Here is a 14,215-nt window from a genome sequence, read left to right on the forward strand (position 1 = left end):
AATGGTTGTAAAAGGTAGATATAGGATTTGAAGCCAGACATGTTGAACCCCAAAGGCCTAGCTAGTTCTTAGTTTCTTCTTTATCCCATCGCACAGCTCCCAGGTGTCCATGCAGATGCATTGGCCCAAGTGGAGTCTGAGAGAAAGTGAGTACATAAGTCCCCTTTTGGGTTTAGGAGGTTGAAAAGCCCAAGGGAGGAGGAGCTGAGCTAGGCCCCACCCTTAGTAGGGGGATTGGGGCCTAGCATTTCTTTACCTTCTGTGGTACGTGACATGTCCCTCTTTAAAGTCAAACTTGTGCAGGAGGGCTTGCCCATCAAACAGGTGGTAAAATGGCTCAGATCCAACTTCAAAGAGTCCAGGCCCGCATCGAAGGAGGCTGCCAGTGAGCCAGAAGGGGATCCTGCCTGTGACGAACGTGAGACACAGAACATTGCTTCTTTCTCCTGCCCTTGGCTGGATTGTCCCTGGTCAGGCACAGGGATTATATTAGCAGCCTCGTTGGGCAGTGATTGTTTATAAAGCTGGCAGTGATTTTCATTCCCAGCTCTCAGGCTGGGCAGCACGTAGGAAATACTGTGGATCAATTCTCTTTTCTCTAGGAGACCAAGTAGGAGAGAATGTGGCAATGCCTCAGAGTTTGGGTAACTGGTTGGAAGGAGACAGGGAAAAGCATCTTGAGGGAAATGGGAATCTCTACCTAACAGATTTCCCCAGATACCAATACATTTACCTTTTTCCAACATCTTATTTTTAAGAATTTCAAATTTCTTGATATAATTTGATATAGTAGGGGTAGGAAAGATGGATTAAGAGCAGAGATCAAAACACTAAAAATGATGGGCCTATAGAAAAAATCATTTAAATGCTACAACAAGAATATTGGCCTTTTAAAATCTAGAGCTATATTCTTTTGAGGGTATGTATGTGCTACTGTCCAGGTGAAGGCCAACCTGCTGTAGCAGAAACTGCACAGGGCTGGGGGTTAGGGACCTGGATTCTGGTTCAGGATTTGCCAGGTGACATCTCCAGGCCTCGGTGTTCTCATCTGCACACCAGGGACACACAACAAAGACCTTAAGGCCTTTCAGTTTAACCAATTACACTCGTGCCCTTTTAGCCCTTGAAAAGTGCAGTGTTTGGCAGTGTTTGCTTAATCCTTACCAATGTTTTATTTTTTTATTTTTTAACAAATTATTTTCTGAAGCTCAATCTTAGCAACCTATTTGATAAAGATTTATATTTCTGGTAAAATTTTTAAGAAGGTGTGGCTCAACTAAAAGGCGCAGCATTAATATAATTGCCAGAACCTAGATTGTTAGCATCAGAATCTAGTTTAGAGTGTTTGGCTCATTCCTTCTAATTTACAGAAGAGGAAACTGGGAGAAAAGAGACTTGCCCAAGCTTTGGCCCTTCCCATGACACCATGTCCAAGCAAGTATGCTGTATGGGTTATATAATATCTTTAGATAGTGATAACAACAGTACTACCTACCACCTGTTGACCACTCTGTCTAGGATACTGGGTGGATCTTTCTATTTACACTAGCTCATTTCATCTTTACAACACCCCCATGAGGTAAAATTTGGTCTTTGGTCGGTGAGAGAATTGAGGCTCAGAAAGTTTAGTAACCTGTAGGATCCACAGCTACTACAATGAAAGTGCTGCCATTAGTGCCTATATTTGCCTGACTCCAGAACCAAGACTCTTCTGATATAACATACATAGAACCTACCACCTGTTAATGTAGTATTTCCAGATGCTGGTCAGCAGGTCCTCATTTATCCAGACACTGACAGAGCAGATATTTACATGGCCTCTACTATCTGCCAGGCACTAAGCTAAGCACTGATGATTTAAAAATGACAAAGGTGTAGTCCTAATCCTCAAGGAATTCCAGTTAGGTAGCATTTTTTCTACATTAGAGAAATAAATACAGTGGGGCCTTGACTTACGAGTTTAATTCGTTCCGAGACCGAGCTCGTTAAGGAGCTCGTTAACTCAAATTACTCTATCAACTCAATGCAAAAAATCGGCCAAAAGAGAGAGAGACAGCTGGTATCTCAAAAAACTCGTTAGTCGGGACACTCGTAAGTCAAGGCCCCACTGTATCTACTTACTGTGTCTACCCTCTACAACCACCCTAGGAAACAGCTTCTAATATCCTATTTTAAAGACAAGGAAACTGAAGTTTAAACAGATAAAGCACCACCTCTACTCTCCTATGTTTTGTTAGTGTTAGGCTAGTTTGAACTCATCTTCTGATTTCATAACACTTTGGCAGGCTTTGTGCTTCTCTCCTGAGACCTTTGTTCATTTTTCCCATTCAGAACCCATTAGTCAGCTAATGGTTAAAGAGGAGGGAAAGAGAAAAATATTGAACTCACAAGGTCCTTTTTGTTCCCTGTTTTTTAGTGGTTTGACAAGAAGAAATATTAATATGTGCATGCCTTGCTTTACATTGATATCCTAAAAAACTATGAGTGAATATAGCATCACTATATTTCACCTGAATAAGGAAGTCAGCTTATATTCCTTGAAAGGAATATGTCCTATGATAATTCCGTAGTAAAGTAAAGGAGCTAAGTCTCTCGGGGGTGGTTCTCATCACAGAGTTTTTTGTTGTTTTTTTAATGAAATCAAATCCAAATGATTTACTATCACAAGAAATGCAAAAGGACTAAATTTATCAGTTACTAACTTATAAAACTGGACTAAAACCAAAATTAATTATATGCTGCTTTAAGGCACAGAAGGACTGAAGCTGGTGCCAGCCCTCTGGGAGCCATATGTGTGGTAGACACAGTTATCAGACCAGCTCCTTGCCCTCAGGGTCAGAGTCAGCTGAGAAAGACAGGAACCAGGACTGGTCCCTGCTCTCATTGATCACAGTCTGGTGGGCAGACATGAGAACCTGACTGACTAGGTCACAGCCCTCCTTTGTCACACCCTGCTAAGGTTAAACACTGGAACCAAGCCTGCTCCATGGCCTCAGGGGTCACAGACTGCTGGGGGAGAACAGACATCAGGTTGGGTCCATTGCTGGAGTCAGTGTCTTGTGTCATTCAGCGGAGAGCTAGTCCCTCGCTGTAGTCCTGGAAACCAGCAGCGCTGTCCCAGCCTCGTTAACTCAAATTACTCTATCAACTCAATGCAAAAAATCGGCTGAGAGACAGCTGGTATCTCAAAAAACTCGTTAGTCGGGACACTCGTAAGTCAAGGCCCCCCTGTATTGAAATCCTCCTGCTCACAGCTGCTTCCGAGGTCCATTCTAAGTCACATAGATTCCACTTGAATTCTAGATATTTGCTTCAATATATAAATAGGAAGAAACTCCCTCAACAAGACCCAGGCCTTCCCTAAACAGGACATCAATCCTCTTCAGGAGCTCGTGAAATAGCCTATTTACCATCAACCCACCAAGGCACTTAAAAGAAATCTCCCAGAGATACTCACTGGATGGACATTTTCTCTCAGTGGAGGATTGAGAGTTCTGGCACCAACTGTGGAATGGGGAAGCAGGTCTTCAGCCAGGGCCCTTTATACATCTTCTCAATCCTCCTAAAAGGAGTTGCGGCTTTGAGAACCCTTCCCTGCCCCCCGTAGCCGAGGGAAGGAAAACAGAGGTGGCTTTCAGCACTCAGATCCTCCTAATGCTTGAGCATTATTTGGGCTTGCTGTTCCCATAACAGTTTTTTGGGCTATTTTCCAGAGACCTCAATCCTTCCCGAAGAGAATGAGAAGTGGATTAGAAAGAAAGGAGCTGCGTGGGAGTGGCTAGCATCAGGCCAGAGCTGATCCAGGTCACCCCAGTGGAACCTGGCACCATGCTCTGGTACCCAGCTTCCTCTACCTCTTCTGTGCTCTCATCTTCACCCTGTTAGTGCTCCTTGTGGACATACGCTCCTGGAAGCTTTCCAGCTGATTTACCTCTACTCTGTGCCTTCAACCGCAGTGTCAATCCTCTTCAAGGCAAATCAGACCACGTCCCTTCTATACTTAGGATCTTTCAAGAGGGCTGCATTCCTTATGGATAAAGTGCACTTGGGCACAGCTGTAAGATGCATACTTCTCAGTGTCATCACCTGCCACTCTCCCCTTATATTTGATGCCAGCAGGACCAAGCTGTTCACTGCTTCCCATTGATTTCATACCATTTCATGCTGCCCTTTCCTTAGAGTCTACCAGGGGTGGGCAAACTTTTTGACTCGAGGGCCACAATGGGTTCTTAAACTGGACGGGAGGGCCGGAACAAAAGCATGGATGGAGTGTTTGTGTGAACTAATATAAATTCAAAGTAAACATCATTACATAAAAGGGTACAGTCTTTTTTTTTTTAGTTTTATTCATTTCAAACGGGCCGGATCCGGCCCGCGGGCCATAGTTTGCCCACGGCTGGTCTAGGCCCTTTGCTTTCTTCTTCCCCTTGTCCACCTGGGAAATGCCCAGTTTCCATCACAACCCTGATAGAGCATCACTTTCCCATTATGCTCCAGACAGGATGCTTTCCTTTGTAATTTTTTTGAAACTTATATATGTCTATTTTTGTCTGTATCACACCATGTTGTTTGATTTGTTAGCATGCCTCTCTCTACTTATTGTAGCGACACAGAATTAATCACACGAGCACAATGGCGTTTGGCTAAATCTTTCAACACCTGTCAAGATGGAGATTGGCAACCACCCCTGCAGCTCCCCCAAGGTGAAAATCAGACTAGCAAAAGCTCTACATTCACTTCTGCTCACCCCCATAATTACATGTGAGGTAACACATCCAGCCCCTTTGTCCCTCTGTCTTCCCACCACCTCCAGAACTTAGTTTGCTGGGCATCATTCAAAAATATCATGGGAAAGAAGAAATATATATAAACACTTATGCCCACGTATATTCTATCTCTTCTCCTCCAGGGGACATCAGTGACATCTTGCTAGTGGGTCCTACCTTTCACTCATGGAATCCCACTTGCTTTGTACACACCAGCGTATAACAAACATTTAAATTATTTGGGGTCTCAGGTTTGGGTGTGATGTATTTTGACATCTGATATCTTTAAAAGGTAGAGCCTGACAGCAACTTTACTGTAATACTTATGCATCATTATGCTCAGGGTTTCAGTAAAAAGCTCAATAAAACTTATTTGTTCAGCCAAGTTAGTAGAAACCTTTAGAAAAACTGCCTTAACTGAGCACAAGAATAATTCCAAAATTGCGCTTATAAATGAGTGTTAAAGATTTGGGTTTGTTCCCCCCAACCCCAAAGAATTTGAAATATTTTACTTACAATCTTGATTACACTCTTATTTTAATCAATCAGCTCTTGATTAAAAAAGAAAACCAACCAACCAAACAAAGAAAAAAACACAAAAGAGGATTCTGGGCCAGCACTATTGGATTAATGGTGCCTCAGCTATTGAGGGGTTCAGTATACTTTTAAGTTCTCAGCTTCTGCCAGTTGGTAAAAATGCAGAGAGGAATGGGCAGCTGAAATCTTTTAGAACAGACATTTTACCCCCTCTCTGGGCCAGAGAACTGGTGTATTAGACAAACACAAATTAGGAATGACTTATCCTCTTAACTACAAGGCACGTGGACATCAGGAAAAGTGCTGTTCTAATAGCATTAGGAATCCTGCTTGTGCTGATCTAGTTTACAGAATTTTTAGATTATTTATGGGTCATTCTCAGACAAGGGGAGAACAGGTTTTCTAACAGGAGAAAGTTAATAATAATTGACTGAATTTCCACACTTATCTCTGTTCCTCTACTTATCAGAGTGTATTACCTGTTGTTATGTTTGTTTCATGAAAGCTATGGCCCTGTTTTTCACTAAAACATAGAGCCCAACACCTATTAAGTAGTTATTAAATATTCTAGGCTATTGTATATTGCATTGCTTTTCTAAAAATTTGAACTTCTTCTTGCTGGGTGCTAGTGTATATAAATACATTTGATAGTTGTCTATTGATCTTTTATCCTGCAATCTTTCTAAACTCATTTATTAGTTCTAGTAGCCTTTTTATAGTTTCCAGCATATATTCTATCCACATAGGTCATATTGTCTGTGAATAAACAGTTTACTTCTTCCTTTCCAATATTTTATTTCCTTGCCTATTGCACTAGCTAGAGCCTTCAATGTAATGTTGAATGAAAGAAGACCTTGTGTTCCTGCTCTAAGTAGAAAGTATTGAGTTGTTCACTGTTACGTTAGTAGTGAGTTTTTCACCATGATGTTAGCCTGGTATTCCAGCAGCCTCTGTCTCACTCAGCCATAATTCCTGCCGGCTTTTACAGCCTGACAGTATGGGGACTTCACTCGCAGGCACTGGAACTCTGAACCAGGGGGCCTTGTGTGAGCCTGGGACCCCTCACTCCTCAGAGGGGACCTCCAGAGCCAAGATATCCCTCCTGATTTTTATCCACCACACATGGGTGTGAGACCAGCCCGTTCAGCATCCCTGCTCCTCCCACCAGTCTCAATGTGGCTTCTTTAATTCCCTAGCTGTAGAACTTCTATTCAGCTTGGGTTCAGGTGTTTCTGAATGATGGTTGTTTTGTAGTTTAGTTGTAATTTTGATGTGGTTGTGGGAGGAGGTGAGTACCGTAATATGTGTTTTTAATTGGAATATGTAGACCGTTTACATTTTATGTGATTATTGATGTGATTAAACTTGAGTTTATCATCTTATTTGTTTTCTGTGCATTTCTTTTGTACTTTGCTCTCCTTTCCTCTTTTTTTCCCCTGCCTTCTTTGGATTACTCATTTTGTTGTTGTTGTTAATCCTATCTAATACATGTTTCAAATGAGACTTTGTGGTTTTTATACCTTGAATTTCTATTTGCATTTTTTAATATTGCCCATATCTCTACTTCTTGAATGTTTTAATGTACCTGTCTGATAATTATAATATATGTGTTAGTTCTGGGTTAGTGTCCATTGATTGGTCTTAATTATGGCTTATATTTTTTCTACTGCTTTACATGCCTGGTAATTTTTGATTGAATGCCAGAAATTTTAAATTTTATCTCATTGGCTGCTGGGGTTATTTATGTTCCTTTAAATATTCTTGAGCTTTGTTCTGGAACCCAGTGTTACCAGAAATAGTTTGATCCTTTTGGGTTTTGCTTTTAAGATTTGTTAGGTGGGATTGAAGCAGGACTCAATGTAAGGCCAATTTTTCCCAACACTGTATTATACAAGGATTACTATTCAATACTGAGTCAAGATTCTTCTGTGTTCTACCAAATTCTTCATGAATCATGAAGTTTTCTATTGGTAGAATGTTTTGGGCGGTGGGAAGAGGCACTAGTCTCAGCTCTGTGGGGGTACCTAGCACTGTTACCTCTAATCCATTTAAGTGGTTCTCTTGGCCTTGGGTAATTTCCTCATACAGAGGAACTGGTAAGTGTTTCAACTGAATAATCAAGGAGAACACTCTGCAGAGCTTCAGAGTTATCTCTCTAGATTTCCCCCTCTATAGGGCTCAGTGTGAACGCTAGTCACTTCATTCTCTTCACATTCTCAGCTCTATATCCTCAACTCAGGGAGTCTTTCCAACTCTATCTAGGTTCATTTCCTGGGCATCACACTTAGAAGCTTTTCATAACATTAAGCTGGTGCAATCAGATGGCTTGCCTTATTTAGGGATCATTATTCTTTATTGGCTGATGTCCAGTATCTTGAATGCTTTTTAAAATTGTTTTTAATTATTTTTTTAAAAATTATTTCAGGCAAGAGGGTAAATCTGGTCCTGCGTGCTTAATTTAGATTGGGAGCTGACGTTCACCAATTGATAAATACTTGTTTTGAAGTAAATTTCAGAGATCTTCCTGAGCATCATATAGAACAGCCCAGGGCACTTGCATTGTGTGTCTTTGGAAGTTGGAACATGAGATTATGGAATTTCATGACTGAAGGCATTAGATGTGATATGGTGGTTGGGTAAAGCAAGAAGCAGGAAACTTAAGAAAAACTACTGTTAAGATGAAGAAGAAGTAAATAGTGTCATACACTATGTAAATGGAAGTAAATAAAAAACAGGGTCCCTTTCTTCAGCAAAATTCATCCAATGGAGAGATAGGCAATATAACCCCTGAAATACACAACATATGATATGTTACTTCATAGCTTTATACTTCTATCATAGCACTTGTTACATTATATTATAATTGACAATTTATTCATCTCTTTCTCTAACAAATCTGTGAGCTTCTCTGCATCAGGAGTAGAGCGCCTTATTTAGACTTTTCTCCTCATTGTCTAGCACAATACAGAGCACATAGTAAATATTACTGAGTGAATAAATAAATGGATGTATGAATGAATGAGTGATATAAAAGTTTTGTACTAGGGTTGACTGTTAAAGGAGTTATTTTGGATAAATGGGTTTTTTGGTTACTTTTAGATCACTGCCCTGGCACATATCAATCAAAATGGCCAACATATTTATTCTCAAGCCCAACTGAAAGTGGTATGTAATAATAATAGGTTAAGTGCTCAGTTTATGTTTTGTAAAGTTTAAGTACTAATCTTCTATTGAGAACTTCAAGTTTTTTGCTTTCAAATTTAAAAGAAAAGAGAGCAATAGCACTTTCTAAATTTAGAGTACTGAGATGCTAATTATGCGTCCACTTGAGCATTACTCAGTACTTCACAATATGGGGAAGGTAGCTTTGTGATCTTCCAATGTAAAGGGGGAAAACAAGAGCAGTAGTTACTTGTGGACCATGTCTATGGAAGAAGAATCCTTTTATGTGTTTCTAGTGTCTAGAACAATACCTAGAAGTGAATGAATAAATAGATGAACAACTCATCCTCTCAAGTTTAATTCACTATCAGCAAAATGACTCTGAGATAATAGCTGAAAAAAAAGAAAAGATAAACCCATTTCCAAAAATAATATCTATATCTGATGAGGATGCTATTATGGTTTATGAAGAGAATTCTCATTTCCCAAAGGATTTATTCTAAAACTGTCTATTCAATAAAGTAGATATTTTATAACCAAATGGACTTGGGCCTCTGCACAAATGGGCAATCAGATTGTTTTGTAGAATATCTGTGGAATCTAATGCTTTAGCTCCGGCCAACCTATTCAAGCCATGATTCAATACCCTGAATTCCAATCAAGTTTGTAAAATGAGGTCAGATTGAAAATCTCTGTCAGAGTTAAATTGCTTCTCAGAAGGTCCTTCTATGTAATCAGCAGAATAGGACCAGGGCACAAAGGGCAAGAGAAGGAGAAAAGCCTCCCACAAAAGAAAACGTGGTACAGTTATGCATAAGTTATAATGCTTTAATGATATTTTATAATTAAACATTTGGCCAAATATTTGATAATGCATCAAATATAATTATGAAAAGGAGATACATCAGAAAAGAAACCATTAAAGATGCCTAAATAAGACTTGTTGAATTACTTATTTCCAGTCTCTGCTTATCTTGCATATAGGGAAAAATAAAAAGCTGAGGGAGTCAAAAAGCAGATGATTAGATTCTAATAGCTCTTCTTGCAAGCTTTGTCAATTCGTTTGCAACTGCTGATAATAGCACAAAATATGCATTAGACTTGTGAGATATTCCACGAAGCTGCCATGATGTCTTTTCTTGACATCAATCATAAATGCAGAAATCCACAGTCAGATTTGCTAGTGATTTTTCCCCCACTGTAAATCTCTCATAATCTTTCTTTAGCTTTAGCTAAGTGAACCAGATCTGCCACAGTTGTGTGTTGTTGAAACAATTATCTGAAGAATCTTGGTCTACTGGTAAAAACTTTAATCTCTAATGTTTATAATTTTATGTTTTACTTTACTTTTTTATTTTTCAATTACAGTTGACATGCAACATCATATAGTTTCAGGTGTAACACCCAGTAATTAGACACAATATAACTTACAAAGTGTTCACTCTGATAACTCTGGTACCCATTTGACACCATACCAGGTATATATTACAATATTGACTATATTCCCTGTGCTGTACTTTACACCCTTGTGACTATTCTGTAACTACCAATTTGTACTTCTTGATCTCTTCACCTTTTTAACCCATCCTCCCAACCCCCCTCCCATCTGAAAAACATCAAATTGTTTTCTGTATTTATGAGTCTGTTTCAGTTCTGCTTATTTGCTTGTTTTGGCTTTTAGATTCCACATATAAATGAAATCACTTGTTTTTCTCTGTCTGACTTATTTCACTCAACACAATACTCTCTAGGTCCATTCATGTTGCTGTAGATGGTAAGATTTCATTCTTTTTTAAGGCTGATAGATATTCCCTTTTATTCATGCACCACTTCATTATCCATTCATCTATTGACGAACACTTAGGTTGCTTCCATATCTTGGCTATTGTAAATAATGCTACAATGAACATATAGATGTATATGTCTTTTTCAATTTAGTATTTTGGGTTTCTTCAGATAAATACCCAGAAGTGGACTTGCTGGGTTCTTCTTTGTCTCTTGTTATATAGCCTTTGTTTTAAAGTCTATTTTGTCTAGTATAAGTATTGCTGTTTTGTCTGGTATAAGTATTGCTGTTCAGCTGTTTTTGTTTGTTTGTTTACATTTTCATGAAATATCTTTTTCTGTCCCTTTACTTTCAGTCTGTGTGTGTCTTTTGATCTGAAATGAGTCTCATGTAGTCAGCATATGTAAGGGTCTTGTTTTGTTATCTACCCAGCCTGCATATGTCTTTTGGTTGGAGCATTTAATCCATCTGCATTTAAAGTAATTGTTGATAAATATGTGTTTATTGCCATTTTGTTATTCATATTTTAGTTCCCTTTTTCCCTTCTTCTTATAGAAGACCATTTAACATTTCTTATAATATTGGTTTGATGGTGATGAACTCCTTTAGCTTTTTCTTGTCCAAAAAGAAATGCACTTTACATGTCTTTTCAGTCTGAAGATAGCTTTGCTGGGTAGAGTAATCTTAGTTGTAGTTCCTTGCTTTTCATCACTTTGAATATTTATTGTCAATCCTTTGTAGCCTGCAGAGATTCTGTTGAGAAATCAGTTCACAGTCTGATGTAGTTGAGCCTTGACTGTCATTGGCATGTCAGTGGGAAGGATTTCCATCCAATCCAGTCCAATTGGCTGTGACCACTGTGGAGGATCAGTTGTGCAGGGGTCCAGCCCATGGAGCAGGACTTACTTCAGTGGGGTTCTGGCACCCATTGAGTTCACCCCTTGAGTGTGTCTCTTGTGGAGTGGTTGGTGGTGCTTCAACATGGTCTGAAGCTGTCAACTGGGTGCACTATCTCTGGGGCCTCCTGGAATGTATAGGCCAAGGTTAGCCACCACCTATGCCCTGCCCAAGGCCACCTGGCATTAGCTACAAAGTGATCTGTAGATGGTTGCTTCTTGTGCTGGGCTTAGAGGTACCCAGGAGATGCCAAGCTGAGAACAAAGGCTGGCTTCCCCAGGCCACTTAGCAAGGGGTATGCAGCATGCTGAGGCCAGATGCTGCTTGTTTGAGAGATTTTAGGAAAGTCTGAAGCATGAGCCAAGATAGGCTGTTTGTATGGAAAAGCCACTGGAAATGGCTTGGATTGGGCCTGTAGCTGGGATGGTGCAGAGTTTCAGGGAATCACCAGAGTGGGGCAAACAGTGTTAGCCAGGTTTATGGACACTCAGATTTGGCACCCATCTTCTGACTCTGTTGGGGGAGGGCTCAGAAAAAGAATAATGGCTTCTGCCAGCATTTCCGTCAGGGAGAAAGCTGCTACTCTAGCTCTCACCCCAATGCCAGACAACTCAGTTCCTCCCCATATGACCCTGGTGCCCCAGGGCTGGAACTCACAGTGAGTGATTCCCAGTAAGTCCGTGCACAGGCACTTTAAGATAAATGCACCCCTTGGTCTCACTCAGCCATAATTTCCCCTGGTTTTTACGGCCAGAAGCGGTATGGTGACTTCTCTTCCTGACACTGAACCCCTGGGTTGGGGGGCCTGGTGTGAGGCTGGGACTCCTTGTTCCTTAGGGAGAACTTCTGCAGCCAAAATATCCCTCCTGATTTTGGCTTTGGGACCAGCCTGTTCTGCGCCTCCTCCCAGTTCCAATGTGGCTCTTCCTTTTGATCCTTAGTTGTAGAGCTTTTGTTAAGCTTGATTTTAAGCAGTTTTGAATGATGGTTGTTCTGTAGTTTAGTTGTAATTTTGATTTGTTTGTGGGAGGATTCCAGTACCATGTTGTTTACCTACACCACCATTTTGACTGGAACTCCCCATCTAATGTTCATACTTTTAAATGAACACTTTTAATTTCTTTGTCTGAATCACCTACTGTTGAGTCAAAGTTTTGTTTTATTTTTTGCACGAGGACAATTTTTTGAGTGCCTAATGGATTATTTTTTCATTTCTTAATTAGAGATGTTTAATTTAATTAGTAATTTATTTTAACAACTGGATTTAGAAAGGTTCTCACTGGACTGAAATTACATTTTAACTGTCACAGTCAAAAGATCTATCTTATTATTAGATACAGTCCAAGTTCTTGAATATGACTCAGGTAAATGAAAGGTGAACATGGTGCTACATGGGCAGGCAAAATGGCTATCTCAGATGGTGGATAATGAAAAATTGAATTTATTTAAGGAAGGGGGATGGGGGATGGGATATCCAAAAGGAAGGGCTGCACAGCACTGAACCAAGGGGATATTGGGTTAATGATAGCAGCCAAAATATACTTGGGACAGTGAAAGGAAGGGCATAGGAAAAGGAACTGGAAAGCCTAGGCTGGGCTGCTCTGGCTCACTGAGAAGTCAGAGAAAAGAGGGCCTTGAAGACAGGTTCAAGGGTTAGCCCTGAACAAGCTGCCACTGCCCATTGCTCCCCTGGGTCCCTTAGAGGTTGGGGTATACGTGCCAGTGGGGGATTGGCAGGGGCATGCTCATTGGAGGGAAAACACATACTGGGTCCTTTGTCCTGAGTGTATTTATCACTCTTTTACAGTTAGAAATCTTGGGGGAGGTCTCAGGTGAGGATTTTAATAGAATATTCATCAGCTTTCCAGGTGTGCTCTTTTAGGGTTGTGTTCTCCACTGAATGGTCAGTGCTGGGGCAGTGGGTCATTGGTCAATATAGCTCAGGGGTCCTCAAACTTTTTAAACAGGGGGCCAGTTCACTGTCCCTCAGACCGTTGGAGGGCCAGACTATAGTTTAAAAAAAAAAACTATAAACAAATTCCTATGCACACTGCACATATCTTATTTTGAAGTAAAAAGCAAAACGGGAACAAATACAATATTTGTATTTGCATGTGGTCCGCGGGCCGTAGTTTGAGGACCCCTGATACAGCTGGTCCTGAGGCAGCTATGGCATCACTTGTCTGGTTTTGCTGCTTTTCTGGGCCTGGAACTAAAATACAATTGAGGCCTAGATGTTATCTTTAGGGAGGAAAAGGTCAGGGAATCTAACCTGCCTGGCCAGCGATATGCTAGGGAAGGAAATATTACCCTGGGAGCAAGGTTATTGTTTTCCCTGTTTTGCTCCTTGTTAGACATCCATGGCTTTCTGTCCTGGTGAGTTTCTGTGCCTGGACTGTCATCCTTGCTCCTAACATTCTGGGGGGCTGCTTAACAGTATCTTTTTTCCTCAGCCAGATCTCCAGTAATTCCTTGCCTCAAATTCACAGTTCAGAAATCTTGATCTGCTACTATGATCCATCCCTCAAAAACACATATGCTATTTCTTACCCCTGTGATCTGCCCCTATCTACAAGGGTATTACTTTCCCATAGTCCTTTCCTACATCTCTGTACTCTGTCTAGCAAAATATTCAGCTGGGACATTACCTGACCTGAAAAATGGTCTCCCTCTTTTTTACTCCCCAAAGACCCTGTGCCTCCCTGTACCACCGACTATCCTTTATAATAAAAGAGAAATGGGTAAATTGACTGTCCCTCCGCTATGCTCACCAGCCAATCAGGATTGAGTATGCAAATTAACTCAACAAAGATGGCATACACAGGCTCTGGTGGAGATCAGAGCAGGAGAACCAGCAGCTTGGGGGGACGTGGCTCTCTCGATTGCTCATCCCAAGCCGCCTGGAGGAGAGCAGAGTGGGAGAGCTGGTGGAGAGTGGAGTGGCCTGGGGAACTTGGCTCCCCAAGCCTCCAGATGGAGAGCAGAGAGGGAGAGCTGGCGGCTTGGAGGACTTGGAAGAGTGGGAGGCCATGGGACGGAAATAGAGCAGGAAGGGAAAACCAAGAGC

The sequence above is a fragment of the Myotis brandtii genome, unplaced genomic scaffold (genome assembly GCF_000412655.1).
Source record: "Myotis brandtii unplaced genomic scaffold, ASM41265v1 scaffold1458, whole genome shotgun sequence".
NCBI lineage: Eukaryota > Metazoa > Chordata > Mammalia > Chiroptera > Vespertilionidae > Myotis > Myotis brandtii.